This window comes from Ischnura elegans, chromosome 11 (genome assembly GCF_921293095.1).
Source record: "Ischnura elegans chromosome 11, ioIscEleg1.1, whole genome shotgun sequence".
Classification (NCBI taxonomy): Eukaryota; Metazoa; Arthropoda; class Insecta; order Odonata; family Coenagrionidae; genus Ischnura; species Ischnura elegans.
Window position 1 is genome coordinate 99,002,294 of NC_060256.1, and position 12,603 is coordinate 99,014,896.

Here is a 12,603-nt window from a genome sequence, read left to right on the forward strand (position 1 = left end):
GCACAGCCGGGTATCCATGGGGATAAAACCTTGGCAATGTAGCATTCTTACGTTTTCATTAGTGATTTATTCTATTTGATTCTGGGATGAGTTAATTTTATATACAAATAATTATTTTGCAATTTCAAAAATGCATGTTATTTTAATGTGTGCATCTATGGATACACTTAATCCGGACCAATTATATTGTACTGATGATTTAGGAAAATGGAAAAATAGAAATGAAGCTATAATTATATATTTCTTAGTAAAAGGCATTGGTATTTAATTACCTTTTTCAGCAGAAATCATCATTACTGAAATATAACTTATTCGTGTATTTCAAGCACTTTGAATTAATACATCCTTGCATCCTTGCGTTGAACGTAAGAACCGCATGTAAATCTGGTGAAAGGAACGTAATTTCCTGGTGGTTAGAGCGGTTAGATGCTGATCTTATCTTCCCAGTTTCTAACTCCGGGTTAAGACTATAGACATGCCCAAAAATTCCTCTTTAGTGCGTTCGTCCCAGGTGAGCTTTACCTTCACCTATTCACCAATTCCCGTTTTCAAATTTTCATTATGTTCTCAGGATAAAATGAAACCTCAAATCGCTAATAATTTTTCCTTTATCATTGGACAAATTACACATGGTTAATTCGAGATTTAAAATAGTAGAAAATCATCAAGAATTATCTATTTTCACCAAGACGTTAATTTCTTTAAGCCGGTGGAAAAAAAACTCCTTCATTCACAAATATGCTATAATAATTCGTTATTTTCATCGGAAACAACTTTAAACAGAAAAAAGGCGACATCTTATTCTTTTTTATGCAACTAGGTAAAAGTAAATGTGTTATAAAGTTATTGTGCAGCATAAATAACTGCGAGATAGTTAACTACACACAACCGTACTAAACTACCAGATAGAGTAATCTTAGAACGCACAGATTGCAAGTCGCAGCGGATGCTTTTGGCCAAAGTTACCTGCGAGCATTTCATGAGCCGTATTTTAATTTGAGGTGGCCACGATCCAACGCCAAGGATCAAAAGCATCTTCTTCCCTTTGACGCTCTCAACACTGCTCCGATGATATTTTTCTTGAGTCTGAGGTAGCGAAGGAACTACTAAGAATTTAATACCGCATGGAAGTAGCTTGTATTAGTAAGAATGTCCTCCTACATATGTATAAGAAAAGATTTATTTCGTTTTTTCTTCAATTCTCAATCCGTCGTGTGCCTTAAAGCAATCGTTCCCAGAATTGAATGTATACATCCACCTAATGTTTTGAAATCAACTTAGAACGCAGAAAGAAATAATCAGGAGGCAGTGCAAGTGCAGAAGAATTTGAGCTTCTTTTGGGAATATGCCTTAGGCTATTCATTATTACATTGGCTTTCGTAGTCAAAGTATTCAAAAGCTTGTCCCTTTAACCATGTCCCAATTCAAAATAAATTATCTATGCAAATAGGGGAATGAAAAATTTTGCCACATAGGAAACGTGGAAAAAGAAATATAATTCTCATAATATCACCAATTTGAGTAACTTTTTTCATTTAGAAAAAGCCCATAAATCCTTATACAATAACTGTAATATAAGAAAAAAATAAAATATTGATCTGCCCTATAATAACATAATAATACTCTGCTTCTAATTTTTTTCCTGCTCTTTCTGCACATTTCCGCCCAATTTATCCAATATATAATAGGTACATATAATAATATTGCAATAAATAATGAGTGCTTGCTCACTCGTATTGACTGCTTTAAATCACGTATTTTTATTCATCAAATTACCCGAAAAAACTATTTCTTTATTATAGCTCTAATTGTAAATACACATAACTATAGTGTGACTTGAGTTATCGAAGCCTGTTGCTTGGATTATCCCAACAACAAAAGGTTAATTGAGTTGCAACACATATTTATGTACTATTTGTACAAAATCTAGATAATATACGGGTCGATTTCAATGGAAGCATGGCTATCCATTTTTTCACTGTTCTATTTGAAACATACGAATTTCTTATGATAACTCTGATCATACACTGCCAAAATTTGATACCATGAGATCTAGAGAAATAATGGATTTGAATAGATAATGGGCTCACTCAACATTCCGCGCCTCGTCCTGCGCATCAAGTAGTATTCGAGAGGGCGAGGTGAGCTTTCGTTGATGAGGAAGGTGTAACTCGCATTCAGAGAACGACGGTGGCGAAATAAACCCCAATCTGAAATCCTTGGCTTAGCACTCCCGAGGGAATTGCAGCTCTCGGAATAATGGGAAATCATCGCGTGGATGGGGGCGACATCTCTTGACTCCGCGCAAACCACATTAATCCCGACACACGCGCTTTCATCAATCTCGCGACGAATTGCACATCAGCCGATTCATCGACTGCAGAACAATTCCAACGTAACCAGGAAAAGTTGGGAGGAAATGCAACCGCGAGGCACGAGGAAGAGGGGGTGTGGAGATCAGAGTTGGCTACAAGTGGATGCATGCAACTGCACCAGGCATTGCCCTAAGTAATTCAAGCATCTTACTGAAGACTCACTTTATTTAGAAATATTTCCTTACTTATTTAAGCATAATTTAAAACATAACTACTACGTAATTACTTAAGTGAATATTTCTTTAGAAATTTCTCTAAAATATTTACTTTCGTCCATTGGTACTAGTTAAAAATTTCGCTTTTTACCATTTACTGGCATGTATGTTAGGAAAATCTACTTAAATTGAAGTAAAAGTAGCTTCTAAATTGATTTATTGCTCTCAAGCATAGCCATCCTATATGTGTACGTCCAAGTAACAAGGAATGCTTTATAGGCTTTGGGACGCAACCTCAGGATGTCTTAGATACCATGAAATCAGAGTTGAACACAGATTCTCCGTTCCCGGTAATGCACCAAGTACTTGTAAACGGAATCTCATGTATTATGGTTTTGGAGTTGGAAAACAACGTAACTGATCTAAAAATCTACATTATTTATTAACTTTGCGTACATCAAATAAAAAACTACTTTTTTAATTAAAACAAAGAAACTTCCACACTAACTTATAACTCTTAAGCTTGAACATACCTGAGCATTACAGACTAAATAATCTTCAAACCGATTATATTATGTTGAAAAATCTTACAAAATGACACTGTGACACTTTTGCTCATTGATGCAAAAAACTAAATGTTAGATTCAAGCAACCTAAATTCATCTTGAAATGAAATGATGGGTACGGTAAAATAATGCACATTTTACTGCAGATTGACCAATGAATACCCGGTATCCGACAAGTTATTGATTTGGATGTATGGTCCAAACTTTTCAACAACTAACTCTGCCATCGTCTTCAGGGTTAGAATGTGGTGCCAAGCTTTTGTTGGTTCCATATTCTCCCGCTGCAGACTTTGCCGTAGAAACGTTGGGACCTTGTGCCCAAATCAACACACGATTGGAAACCCGAGAATATTTTCTTCGAAAACCTAAAAGAGTACAAAGTATCCCCGGTATCGCCGGTGAGAGCAATGATTATAATTTATAAACAGCGTGAGGAGGTAAGCGTGGCTGTGGGACTCGGTGGTTGCGAGTAAAAGGGATCTAAATTGTGTGAAGACATCCTCAAAGCGCACATTTCTAAATATATTCGCGAGACTAGAAGTGAAGTAGGTCACTCGATTCACTTGGCTCCTGGCTAGATCGCCGTTCGCTGGAAAGCCAACTTTATCAGACTATAAAATACACTCCAGTGGGAAGCAAAGGTCGCCATGCTGTACGCTGGAAAGCATGACCTACATGAACGCTTTTTGGCTTGCTCTCGGGCAAGCGAGAAGTCAGCCAGTTAGCAAGGAAAATAACTACGGTCCCAATGAATAAAAGTTTCCATATCCGAGCGTGTTCACCACCACTACGCTTTCATAAAGCAGCGACGATTGCAAGGGACGCAAGGTTAATCATGCCGTCGGATTCTTCCAATGCTAAGAGAAACCAGCATAAAAATATCTATCGCACACGTCACACGAACGAAAACTTGGTGTTTTAGAGGCAGATGTCAGCTCTTCATCCCTGAGGCAACGTCTCCACGGACTAAATTTTTAGAGAAAAATCTTGGAAAATGGAAAAGGAGAGAAATTCGGTCGACGGTAAGTTTTTTACTTTTCATGTTATCCTCAGTGTAAAAGATATCAAGCAAAAATTATCGATTTTTGATATCACATTTTAATTATTCCATGTGACTAAAGAGTGTATCCAAAGGCTTGTATACTCAACTTAGGTTGTGACTGCGGATTATACCAAACATTTACCTGGCTTTAAGTATCAGAAATAATAAATAAGCGCCCATAACATTGTGGATGGACATTAAGGAGGCCGAAAATTAATTTTTTTCGGTATCAAATTTTCCGTGAGCGGGAAACTTGTTTGCTTACATCAGGGTATCAAATCCGATTTTCTTTTCAATAATCTATTTATATACACTATTTCCTCACCCCTAAAGTTCAAAAATCGAAGTTTAATTCAATTGCCAATACAAATTAAATGGTGGAATTCAACTAAGGATTATCGAAGATTATGAGGGTAAAATCACCTATTTACGGTGGTCGTGCATCATTTTAGACGGATTGATGAAGGAGTTTAGGGCGAGGGAAGAATTTTTTGGGTAGCTCAGCAGCAAATTAACCGTCTTTTATCCTGATTTCTGGGAAATATGAAGCTAATTAAGATTTACAGAGACGTGAATGAGCTCTTCAACCTTTATATATATAGTCTTAATGAATAAAATATTTTTTTCCTGGGAAAAAAATCAAGCATGTATTTCCCTCTAAATGGACATTAGGAAATTTAAAAGGGTATTTGAAAAAAGTTGTTAATTTAGCGCAAAGAAGGCCCCCAAAAGGGAAAATTTGAAGTGAAGCCACGAGCAGCTTGGTATCTCTGGTAGCATGCGGGTCGACTACATTCCAAATTTGTAGATCTTTCTCACCCTGCAATAAACCATAAAATAAAATAAAAAATGCTATATTCTCCATAAATATAATACTAATAGTTGAAGTCATGATAGTTCTCGGTGAAGTGGGCTTAGTTTCCCCAATATCGCCTCCATAGCTGTTAAGAAATAACCATTGAGACTATGAGAAAACCAAAATTATAGGTATTGAAAAAGCGATTGATAAAAAAGATTATTTAAAGAAATGGTATACAAAATTAAATTAAATTAAAACAAAATATCATACAGATAACTTTAGCAAACTTTATGACTATTTTTGCTAACGGCTTCCGGGTGCAGCTGCGTGTTGCGCTTTGTCGTGCAAGCTTTCGCGACCGTTGCAGGACGCATCATCAGGCGATGAATGAAATTACGGAATTGGTGGTCAATTAATATACTTGTCCAACCTCCCCCATCCACCGGAGTAGTGGGGGAGGAGGGCGGAGCTGACGTCAGCAGAACTCTCACCCCTGTCCTTGAGCGGCGAGCGGACTCTTCTTATCTAGCGAATAACCTTGTTGGTAACTTATTCGCTGTCTCCTCTTTCGGAAAATCGTTTTCCACGTCTGACTGAGTTTAACGCCGTCCACTCTGTTGAAATTTTGGGGGCATTTTTCAATTTCAATAGCCTCCCTAATTAGTCGTCGATGATAGAATTTTTCTTGGGCTAGCACTTGCGTCTCGTCGATTAAAATTCGATTTCTATCTTCCGAGTTTATGACTATTTGATTAATCAAAATTGATAGAAACGTTGCATCAGCTGAGTAACCCTTAACAAAATGCAGAAAAAGCATGTGTCGTAATTCTAGTTTCCTTTTTGTAAATTTTCGATTGAATTGTTTTTTATCGTACTGCATGAGTTATTGTTCTTACCCTATGTTTTGTTCATATCTAAAAATTATATCCATTTTCATTTAAAGCCCTGTCGAAGAGAATTAATTTCGGAGAGGTCAGCAAAAAATGGCATATTAATTTTTTCATCATAAAAGCTTTACACTACACTGCACTCCACGAACATCATTAGATATTAAATAATAGGCCAATAAAAGAAGAAAATACTCATTCCATTGTAGCTTTCTAAAAATTAATATTTTTTCTGAAAAAATATTTTTAGCTACCTCATCCACATCGTATATTTAAAATTATTTTTCATCAAGATTATTCCACAAACAAATATGTAAATTGAGGAACAAATATACACATAAAATGTGATATCCTTTATATAATAAATGAAAATATTTTAAGAACGAATATTATTATTCCCTTTATATTACATGAATTAGAAAGAAAGAACAAGAAATTCTTGACTGGATGTTTAAAGGCAAAAAAAAAAATATTTTATGGGAAAAATACTGAGATTCAGCAATTATTAGTAAGCAAACGGCACAGATTCTTGGTTAGAGGTATAACTTGGAGTAGAAGAAATGCACGTTTGACTAGAGGCAGCCGCACTTTGGCGTTCTGAGGCGTGGCATACAATTCACTTCGGAAGTCATCATTGCTAGAGAGGAGGAGAATCATATTCCTCGACGACCAAGCGAACACAGGAGGCGCCGAACCAGAGGCGCTACTCACCACTGGGATGAGACGAAGGCGCCCGACCTTTGCTGAGCCCTCGGCGACAACAAACGGGAACCCAAGCAAGGGTTTACTCTGGCGATGAAAACGAATCTACTCTTTCTAGCCATGTGGAATCACGGCTTTGACACACTTCGCTGTATGCATTTATTTACAAGAAATTTCTAAGCCGACATTTGAGACGCATGAAAAATTTTCTCTTTATTGTTTTACACAAAAAGGGGGAGATGTTATGTGCTTAACCTTTAAAATTTAGTAAATTAAATTGTTGTGATTTGATTTGGATTATTTGAGTCCATTTGATTTTTTGTTTTAAATGCATTTCCTGAGTGTACATGATGATAACGACTTTACGTGCCGAAACTTTGGTCGATGTTTTAAACGTATTTGAGAATAATCACCGTTTTAATTCAGGTTTTCACCGTTTGTAAAAGAGACTAACGGCGAAAGGGTAAAACTATTCAAATAGAATAACTTCACTGCTCCAAAAAAAAACTTTTACAAATCATGAATTGCTGGTAGTAATTGGGACAGATCAAGAATGGTTCGGGAAAGAATAGGCAACGAAGTGGGATAGTGGATAAATGAAGAGCTGCAGTACGTATACCATACATAGTATTGCAGTATTATATAAGCACGAATGTACGACATGTTTGTAGGATTATAGGCATACATTAATTTGCTACTGAAATTTTCTAAACAACCACCTCTCGTTCATTTGTGCAATTATGTTGTTTGAATCTATATCTACCTACCGGCTCTTACAAGTTTTTCCCGTTTAGTAGGCATTCAATTCACATAAGATAAAAATCTCTCAGCATTTCTGATACTACTAAGAGTACTAAGAGAGTAATAAGGTACAACCTTCCCAAAGTATATTCACTTATATTTGCATGCTTCGTTGACAAATAATCAATGCTAAGAGTGTGAAATATTCAAATGGGAAAAAAACCCTTGCGTTCATCAGGATTCGAACTCGAATCACCCAAATCCATGCTGGCTCGCTCTTCTATCTATTATTAACAGTCAATTATAAATCATGGTATCACTTGAACTATTGCCCTTGGCAGATTATCTTTTTCCCAGTGGCATGTATGCACTTTAACTTGCCCTCATGGATGGCTCCATAAAAATACGCTGCTGCTTTATCCGTGGTCATTTCCTGGAGTGATTCGACAATAGGTTTTTTTATCAAATAAGTGACATGTAGAGAAAAAAAATTCACTCCTCCTCGAGTATGCATTGAAATGAACGAAAAAGCGTTAGACTCAATCCAATCGAATAGGTGATGCCGCGAATTAGAATTTCGAAAATGAATACTTTTCCAAAGAACGAGGAACATGAGTAGGTTGAGGAAATTCGAGGAAACCTGATGCTCGGCTCACGAATCTCGGAACGGACTCATGAGCAGCGAGGTCATTCCTAGCATTCTCCATTCCGGAGACATCACTTCGGAATTTCATGGATGCCAGCTACGCCTCACATCGAGTTATATGGGGAAGGCACCGGAAACATTTGCAAAATATATATATATTTAGAGAGAGAATAAGCATTTATTTATTGTCAAAGTATTCTACGGGCAAAAGAAGGTTTAGTAGGAGCATTTTGTGAAATGCCAAGTCTTTTGTCCGTTTTCAATTTGGACTTTCCTCTTTCATACGCAATGAATCTTACTCCCTTACATTCTAAATAAAAAACCCTTTTCTCTTTCTTTCTCCGGTGGCCAACGTAGCATTCTTCCCTGCTTCAAAACTTTCTTTTAATTATATAAAATAACGTTAAGCCTATAATCAGTAGCCGAGAGCCTGTCGTGCTGAAGTTAGTTGATGATTGTAATTGATAATCAAAGACTTGGCACTTCCAAGTAACTAATTTAAATGCGTGTTATTACCGTAATGCTATTCATCTGATGATGACGTTCCATGACTAGATCAAGGCCGTGCAAATAAATTTGGTGGAAGTTGCACAGACTTTGCTCTTCAATAACAATCCTTATAATCGCACAAAAAAGAGCAGTTTCACCGATTACATACTATTAAGCCTGGATGACAAAACGCTTGAATTGGCATAATTCTACAGGTGACAGAGAGCAAACTAAATGCTTCATTTACAACCACTTAACTCGCGTATCTTAGGAGATAAACGATTGGAAAGGGTGACGCCTAGTTTATAGCAACTTAAAGTGACTATGTTCTAATTCGAATAGTCATTGGTTGAATTAAAGATCAAATATTGTGGAGGTGGCTAGAAGTTTTATGAAATGAGTCGCTGGAAAATATTAGACGGTGACAGTTGCCAGCCTGGAAGTACTACAGAGAATTGGGTGGAGACCAGCCTTACTCGATTCCATCTGCAAAAGAAAAACACATACATTGGCATCCTCTCTTAGAAACACCGTTCCACTTTTCAACGAAAATATTCACCACACAACGAATTACGTCTCACATAAACGGTACTATCATAGAAAGCAACATATAAGAACCCATATAAATGGAAAAAAGCGAAATTATTTCCATCGTGTATGCCTGTGTAACACTAAGCCAAAATATGTAGATACAACGCCTTCTACGCCGCTCAAATAGGCTGGCTAAACTATTTAAACGCCTGGTGAAGGGCCTTGCCGTAGACCAAGAATAGAATACCTGGAAGAGATTCTATTTGAGAGAAGATATGCGAACATATAAAAGGGATTTTGAAATTATAAAAGTGAATGCTCTCCAACCTTATATGGTTGAGGAAAGGATGAGGAAGGGAATGGACCTTTGTCAACGTGCGTGCCAAATACGAAAATTTTACATCCAAGGCATTGGGACCAAATATTCCAATTTGAGATCCACGCAATAGTTAGCGAACGCTCAATAGAGAAGTCTATAAATTTTAAGATCACTTTTAAAGTAAATACGTCACTAAATAGACCAAGTAAGCGGGTGTGATGCATACCATTGACCCCTTCCACTTCGATTAACCTTCTGAATATCGTGCTCCTATTCTTCATTTATTTTTCCTGTCGTTCTCTCTTAAATGGTGGGTAATGAAATGATATTTTGCAATTTGTAATCAACGTAGAACCGTGACATAAAAAGTGACAATTAAACATAGAGAACACAGCTGTCGCTACTCGAACAAAATCATTTTAATCCTTCCAATGCATTATTTTTCATGAAATATGAATTATTTATGTAAACAATAAATATTTTAACATTGTTAAGCTTTAAAAATAATTACATTGTGACTCAAAATAGCGCTAAACTTATGTAAATCCGATGACGAGATACACTCGTCATTGCGCGGTTTGGCGTCGAAAGTTCATGACGAGTTAGACTCGTCATTACAGTGCAAGGGGTTAACGCAAGGTTTCTGGAGCCTTATAAGCAATCACGTAAGTTCAAACTTCCCTTGTTAAACAGACCCGAAATTCGGCCTTGTTTAAAAATGCACTAATTTACAGGGAAGTAATTTTACTATAGGCAGAAAGACTTTACCTTGGAAAAGGACATAATATTAAATATTATCTTTCACGATTTTCTTTCACTAAATACTTGACTTGAAGGTGTGGAATTTGGGTCTCAAGTTTCTTTTAGTAAAGTTTGTGGATATATTCTCTAAAATCTTCTGAGCGACCTACGCAGATTTATTCCGCAGTTAAAATTTTAACGTATTTAAACAAGCCAAGCGCTTTACCGTACCATTTGAAGCCGAGTATTGCTCGAAAATCTTTTAGAGATTTTAGCAATTATTTTCATCCTTCAGTAAACATTCGAAGGAACTGCGTCGAACGCTTGCTCTTCGCGGCTTCTTACCAGTATGCGGCGAGAGTATAAAATCCTCCATTTTTACAGCGTAGGCACAAGAAAAAAACCTCTTCCCGCCACTTTTTAATCTATTACGGCAGTTTACTCATAATTTTTTTATCATCTTACTTTAGTGCGGGGATTCTTTTAGTTTCCATGAATTTTTCCTTCCGGATCGTGGAAAAAATGAAAATTCTTTCTTGTCGTAAAAATCTCATCGTACTGCCGCTGTCGGGATGCTCCAGATCCAAGCTCAGGAGGCGCAAAAATGGATTTCACACATAAACATGGCGCCTGATTCTCAGAGTTTTATGAATGGCGGGACGATTTTTTTCACTCTGCTGAGGTTTGATGCCTCAAGCCTTTGATGCATTCAATATCTAAATAAAAGCAATAAAATAAAGCAAGGTTCACTTCCTGTGAATAATAAAATGTATTGGTAAATATATGTATAACGACAGGAAATATAATCCATTTCATTCTTCCACACTTTGAGGTATCGGAGGATTAGTAATTGAGTACAGCGGAAAGCTGACATTTTCACACCTCCTTAAATGCTGTACGTATTAAAATATCTAAAAGGGTTTTGGAAAGTACATTAAATAAGTACAGCACATTCCGTAAATTTAGTCAGCATCTTTTAGGGTGCGGCGAATTCGATGGCACACTTGACGATGAAGCTGAATCGACAACGATCCGGAGAAATAGATCTCTCATTTAATTGTTTTTGCCGGAATTGGAAATACAGAGAGTGGTTCCTAAATGATGCCTCCCAAGTGACTCTGAAAATAAGGAATAGATTTAAGGATGAATAGGAAAAAAGAAATTGGATGGATTGGTTTCCCATTTTCCATTCATACCAATACATTTATTCAGACGTGCGCAAATACACTACCTATTAGGTCAAATATAATGTGAGTCAGAATATCCTGTAAACCCTAGCCAATGCAACGAGTTGGCTTTTGCATATGCAGGGGTCTATGATTAAACAGAATTCGGTCAGAAAATTGTCAAAATTGTTAAAAAAACAAGTGATTTGGGACCAACTAATTGCAGAAATAGAATTGTAAACAATATACATAAAATGCTCGTTACCAACCAGTTACCAATAATTATACAAAGTCGTGGACGATTAAAAGGAAGTGAGCTAAGAGTATCTGAACAAAGAAAACTGAGATAGTTACACGAATTTGTAAGTAAAAGGATGAATCGAATATAGTAATTGTCTAATAGCTGGATTGCTACGTTGAAAGCAAAGCTTGATGGATAGGTGAATTAAGGGAGGATAGATTGGCTAGATCATAGATAGATAATGGAAGAAGAAATATTGAACGTCAGAATAATAAGAGAAAGTTCTACCACTGAAAAAGGAACGGGAAGCCAAGACACGATTGGTTTGATGACATTACTGAGACTTATGAATGTCGGGAGATGGAGGAGAAGGGAATAGAGTAAGGAAAATTGAGGGGTAAGCTGATTGCTTGTGAGGGCTGTACTGCCGCGAATACAGAGAGAAAAGTAACATTTCCATACTTCCACAATCGAAATGTAACTATCTTATTGGCTTATAGCTCCTTTACAACAAGTCCAATTCTAGCATTCTCCTTATTCATCCAATTCGATATGAATTTCAGAGCGACACAGATGATATTATGTCGTAATCGTTTTATACACTTCCAATTCTGGATGAAGAAATACAATCGTAGACTTTATTAGCTGTATCCCCCTGTTAAAGAGTTACTCCTCGTCAAATCAATCATCTAACTTTCTTAGTGCCTACAGATTTAATTTTAGGATATGCTGTGATTGCCCATTTTCAGTCCGCAAAACTGTTTTTCACTGCATTTATCCATCATCTATATTAAAGGGTTATGAAAATATCAACTTCTCATGCGCACTATTCACTTAATTTTCATCTGAAATCTCTTAAATTGTACCCTCAAAGCATTTTAATGCAAAAATTAGTATAAAATTGAAGTTAGCGTCTTTTAGTCTTCCATATTGAGATATTAATACCATGAATTAGTCACCATATGCTGGGAAAGAAGTAAATAATTAAATAATTCTTGACTCCCCCTTTGTTTTCACTTTCTCTCACAGCCAATTCAAAAATCACATTTTGGTTGAGTAGTTCTCTGATTAATGAAACCCTTGGCGGCTAATTTAGTAACTTCCCTAATTACGTTATGTCCTTGATATCTACGATGAAATTTCAGTCGATATTGTGTAGACAGCATTCGGGAAATCGAGCGAAACATTTAGCTTTCGACCATT

The 12,603-nt window shown here is 36.5% G+C and overlaps 1 protein-coding gene across 2 annotated transcripts in view; it reads right to left on the reverse strand.

Annotated features, from left to right (window-relative positions):
- Positions 1-12,603, reverse strand: part of LOC124167583 (nephrin) — a 952,155-nt gene that overhangs the window by 486,729 nt on the left and 452,823 nt on the right. The gene's annotated exons all lie outside the window — the stretch shown is intronic.